The sequence below is a fragment of the Orbicella faveolata genome, unplaced genomic scaffold, assembly GCF_042242905.1.
Source record: "Orbicella faveolata isolate gen_17 unplaced genomic scaffold, um_ofav_v1 contig_26, whole genome shotgun sequence".
In the NCBI taxonomy this organism is placed as follows: Eukaryota; Metazoa; Cnidaria; class Anthozoa; order Scleractinia; family Merulinidae; genus Orbicella; species Orbicella faveolata.
In genome coordinates, this window is record NW_028301554.1 from 21,525,438 (window position 1) to 21,543,726 (window position 18,289).

Consider the following 18,289-nt stretch of genomic DNA (forward strand, 5'->3'; position numbering starts at 1 on the left):
GCACTAATTCTACGCTGTCTTTTATGCCTCGTGTCAAATCATCAAGTAACGCATCTACGTTGCACTTGAAATATTTATTAACATTTCTCAAGAAAAACGTTAACATGCCCTTTAAATAAATAACTAAATTACAATATTTAGAGAGGAAGCCACATCAGCCTTTTACTAAATCATGATTGTAATATTGAAAACTCTATTCCTCTCTACTGAAATATTCCTCTCTAAATATTGTAATATTGAAAACCAGTTAAAACTGCATGGTTTTCATGCTGGTACTCTATCCAGGTCGAATAGGCAATTTTCCGAGTTGCCTTTTGCCTCTGTGTCAAAACGAGTTCAATGCGAAACCATTCATATGGAAATGTGTTCCGCCTACATGTTAGTTTTCATACAAATCAAACTCATTTCCCTATGAGAGGTTTTGCACGAAGACTCGTTTTGAAACGGAGGCACAAGGTGACTCGGAAATGGCCTATTGGAATTTGGAAATGTTTGCTTTTGTGGAAGCAATGTGAGTAACAAGAGAGAAATCCTCCGAGCAAGGCGAGAACCAACAACAAACTCAACCCACATATGGCACCGGGCCGGAATCGAAACCAGGCCACATTGGTGGGATTCGAGCGTTCTCACCACTGCGCCATCTCTGCTTCCCAAAGTATCGCTGCCAAGAATTCTATTTAAATGAGAAGTAGACCTCTTCACGAAGCTTCTTGAAAGCAATCCTTCCGGAGGGAGAGATTCTGTCCTCGTTGACAGGCGGCAAACGCACTGAGTACAGCGAGGAGGAAGGATCGTGAATTACCAAGGTAGGGGGCAATGTATCACGGCTGCTACGTCCTTTACCAGCTTTACTCGGCGGATGGAAATGGTGAATCAGCACTACTGGAGAGCCTCCCAGCCGGCCATGTTGTGGACAGGGTGCTAACTCGGGATGGAATTCATACATCCTTCTGTTTATACGGTCCCAAATCTGTAGTGATGAAGGTGGTTTAGGTAATCACTCGATGAAAGACAACGAAGAGGAAGGTAGAATTCCATTGTCGGACTGGAAGTAATCTGCAACATGTATGATGAGATCTAAAATATGTCACTTTATATGCACACTCTGTTGTTCTACCATTTTGGGTTTTGTAATATTGTTTCGCAATGCTTATGGGACCTATTGTAGTTTATTTTAATGGAACAGTTCCCACACCCTCCTTCCCAAAACATGGCCAAACTGTGTATTCGTGCATTCGTGCTTTAGCGCCGCTGATCAATAGAACAGATAAATGAACTCAAAACGTTTAATTCTTAGTCTCCTATGTATCCAATGCTAATTACATGTAATTTGCCACTTGATCTTAATCTAATTGATGCGACAAAAACTCCCCCAGAAATGCTACACTAGCCCTTGAAATTTCTTGTGTAGACAAGTTTTCGGGTGCAGGCATCAATACCATATGATTTGGCCAATTCTTGTAAGGAGATTAACAGAAACAGAGGGTGATTTACAACGGGCTTAAGAAATAAAAAATCAGAAGTGTTAGCCATGACCACGAGGGAGTAAAATTGCTTTTTTTTATCAAAAATATATCTTGTCGTGATGAATAAAGGAATCTTAAGGAATCAAGTAAATGATTTCAAGAAATAGTAGATTACGATTTCCTCTAAGGTTGGCATGTAGTTCGCAGTTTCAGGATTTCTGTCCCAAGTGAATTCGTACAATCAGTTAGAGATATTTTTCGTTTTTCTGAAGTCAATGATCAGTGTTTTTTTTTTCGCATAAAACGAATCTCTGACTTACCTCGGTTTAATCCACAACCTATTTCCTCGACTTGCCTCACTGGAGTTGACATCGGAAAATAGAAATGGCATATGAAAGCACAAACGATTTCTGTCCAAGATTTGGTCCCAGATGATGTCGTTTTTGACGTCAATACTTCGTCATATCTCTGACCAATTTCTCCAATCGCCGTATTGCCAAGTTACTAATTATCATATTTTTCAATTGTACGTGGGTCAGGGTTTTTTGACGTCACAAGGTGACTTCAATCTTCTTTTGTTTGTTTTTTTCTGATAGGGCTGTTCGCCATTTCTGCAAAAATGTTTTCATATATTATCACCACCAATGATCAAGAATACCTGCCCTAATCTATTAATTTTCAAGAATCGAAAATTTAGCCTACATGTACAAAAAAATCAGATTTATGAAAGGTCAATTTGTAATAACAAGACTTAGGAGTTCACTCATATTCAGCATCATCCGGGAATCTTCCATTAACGTCACTCTCCAGGATGTCAAAGCTCACGTGAAAATGAGTGGGTGTATCCTTAAGCTGTTCCCAAGAGAGGCACGGGACAATGTCAGATGGCAGACATGGTGGGTGTGGCCAGCGAGGAGAAATAAGACAATCCAACACAGCCACGATGGTTTTCTTCAGTTGTGGATGAGAAAGAAAACGTATAAGAAACAGTGAAAACATTTACTTTAAGGCAACATGTAGGGGTCGTAAAATATCGAAGCGTGTGGGAACTTAGACTTTCAATTTATAGATACGGACATGATGTTAACCAATCAAAGGAGTAAACTGTTTAGCGACAACTGCATGAGGTAAATTTTTAAGGTACCAGTGTGTTTATGCGAGGAGGATGGGTCATTATGTTTTCCCTCTGCAGGATAGTGTTAAACACGTCAATTCAGTTCGTTCGTTCGTTCTTTCGTTCATTCATTCATGTTACCAAAACGAACCATTACAGATATTTTTCTCGTTTCGAAGATCAATTCAGTAACTATTCAGTTAGTCCATAACCACTTTCTTAAATTCTTCCGTCATTTTTACCAAGCTTAGCGGAGCTGCTCTTTGTTGTGTCGTCCTGAACAAGTTTCTAACTCTAGGAATATGATGTTACGGCAATCAGAGAAATGCTGGACGAGAAATTATTATCGCGTTCAGTTAACTTACTTTTGTATGCTAGTAACTGAAGGAACGTGATCCGAGAAATAAAGCGAGTTTTAAAAATAACACTGAGTTAAGAACCTAAAAATCAACAGAATTTGATACGCACAGAATTTACTCCGAAAGGGCTATTGTAATCAATCCATCAATGAAATCTTTTTGTTCTCGCGCGCGATTGGTCTAAAATACGTCACAAAACTGGGGAATATCTCATGTTATTAAATTCTCAACCTCAAAAAGTACATTTCTAGTTATCTAATTAGTTCACTGAATCATTGTCATCAGCCATTACACCAGTGTTTCCCCGTATATGGAAAATGAGTGCTGCAAGTGTCACTTAAGGTTGGTTCTCATATAATTGCCCGATCGTTTCGATCGCCGCGATCGTTTGCAACCGCCGAGACGATCGAATGATACCTCTTTTGTTCATGGAACAGTCGTTAAAATATCCCCAAGTTCTAAAAATTCACATTTTACGTTCCCAACTTTTAAGTTAAAATTGCTTAACTGAATAGTTAACAATTATTCCATGAACCCACGAGGTTGAGAATTTACGATGCTAAATTTAACAGATTAGCAATATTTTTTGGCAGCCAACAGAATTAATTTGACGTTCAACAGCTTGGAAAAGAGGTCTTCCAAAAGGGGTGAACTTTTACGAGGACATTTTGCGAGCCTATTTCATATAAAACATGGCAACCTCCACTTGGCTTGAATATTTGTCATTGGACATATCTGTACTGTTCCTCGAAGGTCACAATTCGCTTCTCGGAAACAGATAATGTTTGAGGACAAATATCGTTGCATATTTTGTCCTCTTTGATTGAAAAGCGTTATGATACTAAACATAAATGAACTAACCTTCTGTGATCTATTCTCCTTATAAAGAAAGCAGCCACGTCATCTTGTCCGTGTCTTATTGCAGTTTCCACCGGAAGTTCGCTCTGATCGTTTGTAGCTAAAAGCATCTTGGGATAACTGTCAATCAAAAACTTTGCTAGCGAGACGTAATTCTTGGTCGCAGCTATGTGTAACGGAGTGTTGTGGAAAAGATCTTGGACAACTCTTAAATCAATCCCTGAATCACTCAGGAGATTAAGGAATCTGCAAACCTAAATTAAATAGTAAATTGATCTGAAAGCCTTCTTGTACACAATTATGTAAGTAGCCTACAAAGATTAATTAATTGCACATTTTTATTGGTTCGGATACTGATAAGAATAACTTTTCAGGGTGGGTAAATTGAAAAAAAAAATGCTTATCAATACGCATATACAGCAAGCGGCAATCACAAGCTGCAGCCAAGAGGCCTCGCCATTTTTTCTCTTTCAGATAGTGTTAAGCGGGTTGTCAGAAACATATCTATTAAAAGAAATTCCTTCGTCGGAAACCCAAAGAAGCATCAGAACTGACGAAGATTTGGGCTCGTGATAACAGTAAACATCAATTGTCATCATTTAATATTAATCACTGTGGGTGGCTATCAAACAAAAAATATTATAGACGTTTGAGCACGAAAAACCCTGTTCTCCTCTACTGTGTGGGAATGTTTTTCTCTTCGTACAGCGCCGATCTTGTACTCACTATTTGGTAAAATTCTTCGCTAGACTGTTCAATCGCCTCCACACGGTCTTGTAGAGTGAATGTGAAACCAAGTGAATATGCATCATCCGCCACAGAAGAGCTAGTTTGGAGAATCAAGTCATCTTGAGGCGATGTTCGATGATTCATTGTGAACGCAATTTTTCCGTTGCAATCACGTTTTCCACAATATCTTTAACGGTTACTATTGTCGTATGGTAGTTAGTATTATAACGACAATGAATCTTAGGAACTGGTCAATGCAAAGATATCGACCGGTGCTTATCGCAGCAGAACATTTCATATGTACATATGTAGGTTGTAAGCTGAGCTAAAGATGACTTTTTGAATTATTTAATCAAGGACAGGTGTACGATTTCGATCTGATGTCAGTTCTAATTACGCCGCCGTCAGGTGACAGAACTGTACGGGTCCGCAAATGATCCCAGGACCGCAAATGATCCCGGACCGCAAATGATCCCCAAATTGGACCGCAAATGATCCCGGACCGGAAGTGATCCCCATATTGGACCGCAAATGATCCTAATCAAAAAATAAGGAATGGCATGGATGGTGGGATTGTGTGGATAGGGAATTGGCGTACGTGAATACCGATGTTTTTATTAAAGCCATCTTATAATTATAATGGCTTACAACTTGCTTTTTTTCATACTTTCGTCTAAATTTTGTTGCTAACTAGGATGTTATGAATATCACCACTCAATCATCAACTTAGCTTGCATTTCTTTGCAATTCTCAGTAAAATTATGATCAGTGCAACATACGCTACATATCCTCCTTTGTTAAACATTGATATTTCGGTGTTATAGTTAAATCACATTTTATCAGCCATTAACGCCACTCGTCTAAAGTTTTAAACTAAAATCTAACCATGAAGCAACTATTACAGAAGACGCTGTCACCTGAGTAGACCCACAAGCCTACAATTACGCTTCATCACTCTGTAAAACACCTAGTGTGTAGCACTGGAAATTTGAACAAATTTATTTTGTAATTTTTCCATGGTCGTATTTTGGCTTTAATTCCTCGGAAATGACTACTTGAGTATTCTAAGAAGCCGAAATTCCAAGCTATAGTTATGAAGTTCAGCTTCATGACCAAGCAAAGCCAATTTAGCTGTTTGATAGATGTTTGATACTATCGCCACCGGGATTTCGAGAATGCTTACAAGTAGGTGTTTTTCTAAGACTTCTAATTCGATAGATCGTCTTCACGTGACGTGTTTTTATCCTCATCAGGCATAAGAGGCTGTATATTTAGATCTGTTTACAATTAGCGTGCCTCGTTTGGAAACCAGAGCATTTTGAATTTCAGGGTTATGGAGGTTGCGTCACCCAAGGCTACGATCGAGTTTGTTGAAAAATATATACTTACCTTATGATTTTGAGCCTTTTTAGAAGTTAGAGCATTAGGAAAAGTGTTTATGTAAATGCCTGTTTGTTTAGTGCTGATAATCAGTCGCCCAGAAAGCCAAAGTAAGTTCCAGATGTTTACACTATATTCCGGCCGCCATATTGGTGTACCACGGATGTACACCACCATGACGTTTTCTTTCTGGGCTCTGTAAATTTCTGGGAAACATTTACGACGAATATCTGAAGTCTGGGGAAACGCACAGGCCTAAAACTTGGAGAAGTGTCTTATTTAGCTATCTTCTATAGCGTACATCACAATTTCTTAGCTTTTTCCATTGGTTGGTTTTCGATTTATTATTTTTTTATTGCGCGACAGTGAAAACGATCTGTACCCTTCGAAGAACAAAACAGCAACTGTGGAATATTTTTTTGTAAAATGATAAAACGTTTTTCTTAGTTCATAATTCTTGTACATGTTCTCACCTTCCTCTGATATAAATCCATGCCATTCCTTATTTTTGGATCGGGATCATTTGCGGTCCAATATGGGGATCATTTCCGGTCCGGGATCATTTGCGGTTCAATTTGGGGATCATTTGCGGTCCGGGATCATTTGCGGTCCTGAGATCATTTGCGGACCCGTACAGAACTTACATTACCGGCTGCTAATGGGTACCGATATCAGAATCTTTTAAATTTATGCCGGATCGAATAATCAGCAAAAGAGCATTACATGAGTTATAATGAACAACATGCAACGGTTCACATTTTGAACTGTAATAAGCTGTAGTAATTGTGTATACCAGTTAATTGTATTTCAATCACCATACCAGTTGGGAGGGGCTGCATGTGACTCGAGGCAGCATTGTCTCTTTTCTTTTTTCCCAACATTTAAAGGAAATAGGAAATTTGAAAACTTTCACCGACATAATTTGATAACTCCAAAACTGATTGTTAGTGACACTGAATTTTGTCGGTGGAATGATAATTTAACCTGGTCAGTCGTGTGTTTCATTTCAGCTTCCTGTAAAACACGGGCTCTACTCGTAAAACCACAACCGATTAAGTGCAATTCCTCGCCGCACGGCAAATCTATGTTCTTCAAATTTGACCAAAAAAATTTCTGCTCAGCTGGGTATCTTTTTCTTGTAATTCATAAAATACTCTCAATCACCCTCAGTTTACTAGGTATCGAAGTTTTAACTTTTCCCAAACATTTACTACAATTGTTGCTGTGTTTGCCCCCCAAGCAAGAAGCCGTCAGAAACCGTGGAAAGTGTCAAATCTAAATGTCTCCCGGCGGCCACATACACATGAACAATTGTCGTCTGCTTTCACACTAACCACAGGTTACTTTGACTTCTCTTTACCTTAATTACTTTACACTTAACTCCAGCTATATAACAAAAGACTCGATTACTAGACCCTTGGTAACTGTTAGCTTTGTTTAACCTTCGAATTACGATGTTTCCCTCGACTTCGTCTTCTAACCTCACCCCTCTCGACCATTTCTTTAATCTCTTTGAACTTCTGAGCAAACATTTTCTTCATGGAATACATATCACTCCTCAGATTATTTAGCTCTCTTCTTGCTAGGGAAATTTTACTTTCAAGCTAGAGGTTGAAAGTTCGCTTCGTCCGCCATTTTTCAAAAGACTCTGGTGCCGATCATGTCACTTTTGCTGACGGGGAACGCATGGTACAGTGGTATTGCTGGCTAAGTCAAATTATGAGTCAAAAAATCCTTTCAAGCTAGGAGCTACTCGCTATAGTTGACTAAGCTAAAAGGTGCACATTTTTTCAGGCTGGAGGTATTATATAACTTAACAGGGCAGGGATTAATTTATTACATTAATTTATCCAATCAACCTACAAACTTAAGAACTCAATTCCACTTGGTTGCGTAAACAAAACCATGACTGAATCTATCAGGCCACTATGGGAGATGATGCTGAATTCTTTTAGATCCTAAAATCCTCACTTTCAAAGTGAGGCTACATGTTCAACTTTTGTTGTCAAAACAAAGATTGGCCAGTAACTCTCATCTTGAAAATGAGGATTTGTTAGCTATCTCGTCTTATTGATTGACAGGAACAATGTGAAAAACTATCTAACCGTAATAACATATAAGCTCTACTAACAGAGACTCGATAAGAGACCAGATACTAATAATTTGTCAGCTTCCCATCGAAGCAGTTCGATTTCGTAAGCCACAAATATGCGCATTGCGGACCTAATTTTTTCCTCCGTCGGCCGGGATGGTACGATAAACCGATACCTGGATATTTCTACAAATCGAGAACAGTAGACTCGCCTTGTCAAACAACGGCATAAACAGTCCGCGGCAGAATTATTTTTAGTCGTCAAATAGTCTTAGAGCAACTATTTTACAGTTGTAGTTTAAGGTAGCTATGTTTTAGCAATTTTAGGTCATCTTTCTGAAGCACAAAATTAGTTTTCTCAAAATGTTAACAAGAAATAGTGTTAAACCAAAAATAAATACGAATAGTTATGATTTAGGGCGAACAACGAACTTGAAAACATTGGTCTGTTTCAATATGTTATTCTTGGGTGTCACACAGGCAGCTCCTTTAAATTTGAATTAATGCTCCCAACCCGTGAAATCAACACAAGACAACAAGTTCAATGGGAGAAAAGGGGTAAGGGATGAGGTGCTCGAGTTGCCAATAGCAATCATGCAGGGTATCACAGGTCAGTTGGTTGGCAACGAGAGGTTGTAATCCTCTCCGTCCTTTCAGGAGGCCCTACAACATAATCAACCTGGTTCCCAAGAAACTGGGGTCCTGATCTCCAGGACCCTTGGGAACAAAAGATCCACATGCCCTGGTTCCTAAGCAACTGGGGTCCTAATTTCCAGGACCCTTGGGAACAAACAGAACCACATGCCCTGGTTCCCAGGGAACTGGGGTCCTAATCCCCAGGCCCCCTGGAAACAATCAACAACAACCAACAACAGTAACACTGGGGTCCCACTCTACCGGGAAAGCTGACCCTGTGAGGCTATGGGGCAAAAGGGCGAATTGTACGGAGCACTTCGTCCCTTCCCGTGGTTTATTGACTTTTAGAAAATCAACACTTAGGCATAATGGTCTTAGGAAAATCAGTAAACGAATGAAATAATGCTTCAGTTAACCTATGCCAGGTTGACACTAAGGATAACAATGCTATTATAAGAATGTGTCAAGGTGTTTCATAAGTCCAACAGCTCTTAGCCTGAGATAGCATACAAAATGTTATCTAGTACAAAAATATAATGTCTCAATAAGCAGGCATGCTGCTTAAGTCCAACAGCTCTAGGCTTGAGTTAACATAGAAAAAATATTAACAATTGTAACAATGTCTCAATAAGCAGGCATGCTGCTTAAGTTCAACAGCTCTAAGCTTGAGTTAAAGTACAAAATAGTAACAATGATAACAATGTCTATACAAGCAGACATGTTGCTTAGAGTTTGAAACGAAGAACAACCCTCTACATAGCTGTACTATTGTGTGGAGAATTTACTGTTTCGGTTACAGTATTCCAAGATGTCAACAAGTAGTATCCTTAAAGAGAACTAAAGAGGGTTGGCTGGGTGGGAATTGTTTGTGACAACCCTTTCGGGAGATCAGAGAATTTGTAGTAAAACTACTGATGTGTAGATGAAACCGCATGGTGTTGATTGACATAATGGAAAGGGACAGTGTGATTGGCCAGTATAGAATAGCATGTCATGACCCATGAATGTAACGCAAGGGTTATTCTTGGGGCATATTGCGTGACAGATCTATATACTTGTTACTTCTCTGATCTTCCTTCATGGTTGTCACATTAACGTAAATTTATATTAAATATAAATTGGCTTTAATTTACTTTGTCCACTCACAACAAATGCCGTCTTTGAATACTGAAATCATGAGTATTTAGGTATAGCAAATCGATAAATTCGTGTAAAATTGAATTCCAAGCAGCTCTGAATAGATTAAGGACAAACGTTGGACAGTTTCTTCTGTAAAATTCAGTGGAAAACCCTTACAGTCTTTTATCCCAGTTAGTAGTGTGGTTTATAAAGCGGTAAATTCACGTTAAGATGTGAAAATAACCTAAACGAAAGTGAAAAATGAATAGCCGCCCTTTTAACTAATGAGCAAACTTCTGTTCCCTGTTCAAGGTAGCGCGTTTATGTCAACTTATATCAACTAATTCGCACCGTTCCTGCAGGTAGGTAGGTACAATACTAGCTACAATAATACGCACTAATGACAGACCTAAGATATTTCGCTAGCAACAATAAGTAGATATCGCGAGATCTTGCAATGGGCATTTTACGCGATGGTAAATTCGCTTCAGTATTGAGTGTCCAAGACCCTCAGGACTGGTCGCGCAAACTAGCTATTCGTAGCACTAAGAACTTAAAACTAATGGGAAACTATTTATGCCCCACCCCACCCCCACCCCCTCCTCTCAAATCAAACTGAGTATAAATGCAAATGACATCGAATTTATAAATTTAAACAGTCAAATGTAGTAAAATGAACAATGCGACTATTTTGAGGTGTCAAAGTGAGCCTTCCGTTTTGATCCGTAATTGATTTTAGACTTCCATAATTTCATGGATGAAACTTTCAACCCTCTAATTACTAAAGACAATTCGTGATTTTATTCATCCGTTGTTTTCATCAAAGGACTGTGATTCCAGCTTAATTAAAAGTAATAGAACAGGTGGATCAGTAATCTGCAACCTTGCCTTGTGCGTTAAACAAGCAAGATGTTCAAAATTTCCGGAAGTAAATAACAATAGAAGCAGATTAGAGCGAGCTGATTGGTAGTCAATGAGATTCTTGACCATTTTTGCGTGCATTACTGTCACCAACAAATTAATATATTCATACTGACTACATCGCAAACAATCGTTTAATTCATGGCCCAAGACAGGTTCCTTTGACGGTGTGTGGCCTTCGAATCTTCTCCAAACTGAAGTAAACTCTAAACCTATGATATGGACATGAGAGCTTCGTAAATCGTTTGGTGAGTGTTTCATAACGGTTCAAAGTTCGAACGTTTCATGTAGATTTAAGCACGCTATTTTATTGTCTGCATTTAGGTTCTTTGGTCATGTGGCTTCAGAATTTCAATCTCCAAAGCGCGAAAGGTTTTATCTCTCTTAAGATTGAAATCGACTCTAAGCAAACGACCGAAAAATTTGAAATTTAAATTTGGAAAAACAATTCTAGTTTTAAATGATAAAGACATTTAAGAAGGAACAGCATTTCCTTAAAGTACTCAATGCTAAATGGAGCTTTAATTTGGACCGCACAATCCAAACTTGAATCTCAGGGAAAGTTTCGAAAAAAAAATATCATCGGCTTTGTCAAAGGTACGTCTTTTAGGATGTTTGGTGACATTGGGCTTAAGTGTTTTCTCGCTGTGTATGTTTTTTAAGAGAGAAAGGTTCCTTTTGAAATCTCTACATCGGGTATAGTGATAAGGGCATCGTATTTTGACCAGTAACGTTTGTCGCAAGCCACAAAGATAGATCAATTTGCAGTAAACATATTCTTTATGTAATATTTCTATATAACGTTACAAAGATAATCATGTTAGTAAAGAGAAACGTATTAAGCGCCGGCTGAACGCTCAGACATTAGATAAACGTTTTTCATGGTCTACTTTAGCCGCGCGAGCCTTTTGCATGGTTGATGAGCAAGTTAGATAATTCAGTCGGACCAAATACAACACGAGCTTAAGCCGTGGATTTATAAAATTTCAGTGAATTTGAAACTTTTCCAAATTGACACAAACTTCACTTGCAGCCCACTTTTGCGTAAGCAACATACACAGATGCAGTAAGGAGCTGTTTATTAGCGCCTTTTGTTACAAGAATTTCCCAACAAAGGTGACGCTTAACAGCATCTTATTACTGAGTCTGCACAGTTTCCTTATTACTGAGCCTGCACAGTTTAAGTTGATTTCTTCGAACGAAATCAGACTACTAGAGATCAAAATTCTTACCGTAGATTTCAATCATATTTGTCAACAAAGAGAGTAAGTAGAGTATTGCCAGCTAACCGGGTAATAGAAAATCCGCGTTCTTTTTCTTCTTCCCATATCTTTGGGATCTTGTGGCAAGAAGTAATGTCACTTCACAGCACGTTCCACCATAATTCCTCACCAAAAGAATTTAAAACAAACACGTATTCCGTGTTCCTGCGAGTTCTTGAACAGCCCGAGGTGTTGAGCTTTTTGACACAGCATTTATTACTTTTTTATTTTTTGTTTTTGTTTGTTTTGTTTTGTTTTTTTTTTTTACTTCAAAAAAAAAAATCGGCAATCACAAAACAAATCTAGTCGAAGTCGCTATTCAAAGTTGACGTCAGTTAAATAAAACACTCAACTTGATTGGTTTAAGCAATTTATAAAGGAACATAACGATATTTGACTGGACAATACAATCAGGGGGAATAATATCGTATCATTCCACGGGAAGTGGTGGTATGGATTTTATTCACCCCTTATCACACTAATATCCCATGCTAAACAGAGGATAAAACACGGTGGTGTATTTTTCACTGAAACACTCCCGTCTACATATATATAATAATACATTTATGTTAGCAATTGTCTTTTTTGTATATTGCACCGAATTCCGCAAAATCAGTATTTACGTAACTGTACGAATATCTGTCAAGTGATCAAGTAGCCTCAAGTTGTTGTCAATTAATATGGCCCGAGGGCAATTTTTTTCAAGAACGTCCTCTCAAACTCAGTGAAATGGCTTGTTAGAGTGTTTTAGGACGCTTTTGGCATAACATAATAATACGATTATTAAATCCTGTGACAAGCTGCCATTAGGCGGGTATTGTAACACAACAATACCGGTTTTATTAGAAATGAAGTAGTGGGCAGTGCGATTTCTTACTGTCATTTCTGAATAGCGCATCTGTTCGCGAACACAATTGATCATCAATGATGTTTTTCGCCATATTTTACTGCATTCAAAACCTTTAATTGGTTATCAAAGGAGGTGCTCTTACTGTCAAAACCGCCGTTGCTTGTATAATCGTTAAAATCGCCTTTTCAGGAAACTTATTCCATTTACCTAATCTGGTAGGTAACTTATGTTGTTTTGTACTAAGGATGAAACATACTTGTTAGTATCCCATGCGACCGTTTCGTTTTATTTAACCGAAGAATTCCTTTCTGACTGAGTAAATAATCTAAAAGTCGTCGAGGATCATCTTTGTAGTTTAATATTCTACAAACCAGATCTTCAATTGACTCATTTCTGTTTTTGGCCGCCGCTGAAAGGCGAGTAAAAAACACGGTAACACACGATTAGTTGAATAAAACTAAGTAACATTCTTACGCGAATGTTGCTCACGAAACTATTCGAAGTGAAGTTCATTCGGCTTAATGTAAAAAATGGTTTCTTTGTTAAATAAACAGGTATAATCCTCTTTTTTAATTTATTTTCACAAGCCAGCAAACCAGAACGAGTTGAAAGAGCATTAAACGGGCTTTTTGAGATTTTGAAGAAAAGACAACTTCCATAAAAGAATTGAGTCGTGATCACTTTTCTCAAGTGTATAGTCCGGAGCGGAGGTTTATAATTTTAACTAAAGTAAATTGGTCTCGTACGGCTAATAAAAGTCGCCGAAGGTTTGTCTATTGTTCAATCCCGTCTAGAGCATCATTTTCATAATGTAAATCACGGGAGATATTCATTCTTCGAATGTTGAAAATGCATCAACGAAACAACTGTTGGTGAGTTTGAAAATTTCAGAATATGTTTTTCTGCAACCGTGCGGCCGTCTGTATTTCTCTCCGGTTTTGTTGCATCGGTGTCCCAGTATTTACACGGTTAGAATAATTGACCTGCATTACAGAGATGTTGACACACCTAATGTCTGCGTATTCGTCTTCTCTTCAGGAATTCGTTTGTTGTACAATAAACAATACTAGTTTGGATTTTGATGGAGGTAAGTTCGCCATCTTTCTATCTTTCATGTATACATGTAACTTGTTCTTAACACATCGCAACTTTCGCTTTCCATTACTTTTCAAAAAGCGCAGCACAAAAGTAACGCTATTTTCAGTGGCGGATCCAGACCTTAAGCTAAGGAGGAGGGGGCGGTTTTGTTTTGTGCCTCCCCCCTTGATCCGCCACTGATTTCAACATCATGTATTTTAACAAGTATACTCAGCTGCAGAAGAGAAGATCATAACGGTCCTCAGTCAAAATTAGCTCGTAGAGAACGTTTATTTGCATCTCAAGACGTATTCCGCCCGCATTTTAAAATGCTGGCTTAAATATGATCAAAAATTGAAAAATACTTGGAAATGTTCCGTACATATAAAAGAAATTTCGGAATTGAGCCTCTTTTTCGAAGTGTTGTGCAAAACATGTCTATTTTTATGAAGAATTTTTCTCAGCCTCGGTGATATATTGTTAAGGTGGCTCAAAACAGTTTCCAGCACTTTGATTTTGCTGGGTCGTTACAACCACTCTTTATCACTTGATGCCACAGCAATCATTTTTTTTATATTTTTAAATCTCGGCATATAATTATAATTTTCTAAAATCTGTTTTTAAGCTTTTAAAAAATTTCTCAGTAACTAGCATTCTCCAAATGACCCATCTTTCCAAAATTCGATATGTTTCAGCCGTGAACTAAAGTAATGAACCCTAAAAGACCCTCTCTGTAGACTTTCATAATCATACGTATCTGGCAAAACATCGTACCTCAGTAAAGTTGAATGGCGTTTACTACAATTGGTCAGAATAAAAAAAGAAATATAACCACCCCTCCCCCCGAATCAATGATAAACTTGAGCTGAACCCAAAACGCGTCATTTTTCCCATCATTGAAATGTGGGGAAAAGGTGGTCTTAATTTTTCATTTTAATTGTCCAAGATTATAGGTTCTCCATCATATCATCTCACAATGTCCCAGGAATCGCCCTGTTGCGGATTATTATACCATGTATGCCGACTACGCCATCCACTAAATAGCGATTCGTAGCCGCGGTGGATACGGCTATTCACCCTTCGAACAGTGAAATTCTGGCTTGTCAAAACTGCAAGCTTCATAAAAAATAGTTTTAAGCCCCTGGAAAAATTTCGACTTATAATACACTCATTAATTTATACAGAATATTGCGTAAGAAAGGGCAACCGCGCCTTGTTATTCGTGTCACTCCATGGCATCGTAACGAAGGCAACAATACCAAAAGCATTTTCAACGAAAACAGTAGGACAAAGAAAAAGAAACGATAGAATTACGGCTTGTGATTTTTAACTCTTAAGATTGCTGTAGTCCTTGCTCGAAAACTATCAGTACCTTATCGATGAACGGGAAAACACGTCTTCTATTTAATAGTTAAGAGTGACTGTTAAATATGGAGTCTAAATGTTATGATATCTTATATATATGAAACAGGGAATATTTCTCATGACACCTGGCAGCTATTAAAAAGGTGATAGTTCAGCGAAAACAGTTGCATCAATCGCTCTCGGTTATATGGACTCAATATCGAAGATATAAAGGATTTTCGAGTCGTCTTTGCATGACATCAAATAATTTGCTGTTTTAACTTACGGGTCGGAGAACTGTTGCCATGGAGAAAAAATTCCATGTGGTTTTTCTTCGTGTATTCTTGCAGTATATCGAAGGCTTTTTTTCCTTTGCCAAGTGGTTTATCGATGCAAACAATGTTTTTGTTGAATTCACATTCAATCAATCGAATGTTTAAGCGAAGACAGGTACTATGCATTAAAACGATTAATGAGTGTGTATCGTCAATCGTGAAAGTGAGAAAGAAGCTTCCTGGTTGGTTAAAACGACAAATTTTGCCATTGAGTATAGGTTTACCTCATTTGTTAATGGCCTATACTGCCAATGCAAATCTAAATTGTTCTGCAAATTCTAATTCATGTCACAGCTAATGACACACGGAGAGAAAATTTCGAGATTGAATTTCGACAGTACCGCCTCATCAATGGTTTGACTGGCACGCACGCACTGACTGGCACGAGGCAAAAGAGTCCACTGGCCGCAAACAAAAAAGTATCGAGACAACACTGCATAGATTAGCAGAGGAATCACCAGATTTAAAGGTTAGAACAACCTTAGTTTACGGAAAGATGCTTGCGTAAAATGGTGCAAAAACTCCTGCATCAGCAAGGTGTTTTCTTTTCACCAGAAACTAATTTCTTGGTAACCTTTTTTGAACATCGGGTGAGATATAGGAGACAGTAGTTAACCATTGAGGCAATCCTTGCAGACATTTTTTCATTTCTTTTTCCCCGTAACAAGTCTCAATTCAACTCCTTGCACTGTTAGTAAAACATATGCTTAAGTGCTGTGTGCCTCGAATTCAGTATCATACTAAGTTTTGGAGATAGCCTTGGATCCCTAGCTGTGAAAGTCAGAATCTCCGGCCGCCCGGCCAACCATGTTTATTTTATTATATTTTCCTTTTTGTTTACATCCACATCAGCGACAATTGTTGCTAAACTAATAGGACGCTGAAAATATAAATCTGTTGTTAATTAGAAGAACAAATTTCATAATTTGTAAGTGATGTATATGACATACTATTCTCCTACGTATTACTGATCAAAAGATGTCTTGTTCCACGCAAGAGGGAAAGTGAGAACATTTTTCTTTTTACTGGGGTATAATGAAATGCAGTATGGAAAAATTCAACTAATCTTTATGCCCAAACACGCCTTGCGGGCGGTTTCCTAACCTGCTTTATCGCATTTCCCGTTCCCAAAACTACAGCTTGTCTAACTACTTTAACGGGATTTAATTAAACAACCGACCTCCGTGTTAACGGCGCGATGCCCTTTATTAAGTGCACAATGAACCAGCACTTTTGACAACTGCAAACGACTACAAGAGTCATTACTGAATCCATTTTATATTCCGTCCGCAGTTGATATATGACTTATTCATATTTGCCATGAATGTTTCATTCTTAACAACCACGCCAGCATAACTTCCGCTCATAATTTCAAGGCGCGTTTTAAATTGAACAAATTTGGGGTCCGATAATTTAGTGTATTTTTTAACGTATAATTACGTTGGAGCGAATTTAATTGCTCATTGCACACCGTTAGACTAGGCTAAGAGTAGGCGAGTATATTTTCGCCGCTAAAATGTCGTTGAACTAGTGAAAAGTTTATTGCAGTATCAAGATGATATGCGCGTGGCTGTAGTCTGGGTAATTTACTCACTTTCACCTGTCTCCTTAATAAATGCGCTCATTATCACAGTTAATTCCCGTCTTCCGGAAATTTGGATTACGGCTGGACCTCTGACTCTGGACTCTCGGACTAGATTGTTGATCCGCTTTTCATATAACTGATATTGGACTCTAAAAAAAGGATCTCAATTCTAGATTCTTACCTGCTCCTAAATCTAGATCCGGAATTTCAGATTGCTAACTTTCCTGAGTGTTCTTTAGCACAATCCATGACTCTAGTATTCATTGTTCAAGAATTAAAGAAACAATTTATTTAACAGTTACCATGGTTACGCTGAGAGCCAAAGTGAACAGGTTGTTCCGGAGTATTTTGCTTTTTGTGGTATCGATTTTTAGGACATCCATGAAGATATATCCGAAACATTAATTCATAAATCGATTTATTCACGACCCTTCAACTGGAATTTTTTAACTATTTTTAGCTCAAAAGGAGCAGTCCTGTTTACGGAAGGAAGTACAAACTAAATTTATTGTCGAACCTCGTTGAACGGTTGCCTTTCGTAAAAGAACCGTTCCGTTTAAAGGAAAATAACAACGGTTATTTCAAGAAATTTTGTCGAAAAGAAGAGAAGAGGCAAGGTGACAAGACCGAATGGTGGTTGGGTGCTGGATGTAGACTAAATCAGCAAGTACTAGTTGGCATTTTACACCTAAAGAATTTGCCTATCCCCCTTTGAGAAGTTTGCATTAGTGTGAGGGTTTTGCAAGGTTTTGACAAAGGAAAAGCTAGGAATAATGTTTCCCGAATTGGTATAAATTATCGATATTTAGTAAATGTATACTCTTCGGTTTCCTGGCGAGGCCTAACGTTTCTAAAGCACGACCGTTATCTAAAAAGGCTGTATACAGAGGAAAACTTTGAATCCTATTTGACGGGTTTTGACTCCAAATTGAAACAGGTAATTAATACACTCTTATTTATAAGAATATATTTTATAAGAACATCGAGGTTGAAATTTGCGAAATTTTAAGAATATTTTAAGAATAAACCAGAGGCCGAAATTTTGAAATTTGTGTCTTGAAATTTTGTAAATTCAAGACAATGCAATTATGTGTTTTTAACCGAATAAAGCGTACAAAATTCTTAATCTATTCTCAAATCGGCAACACTATCCAAAAAACGA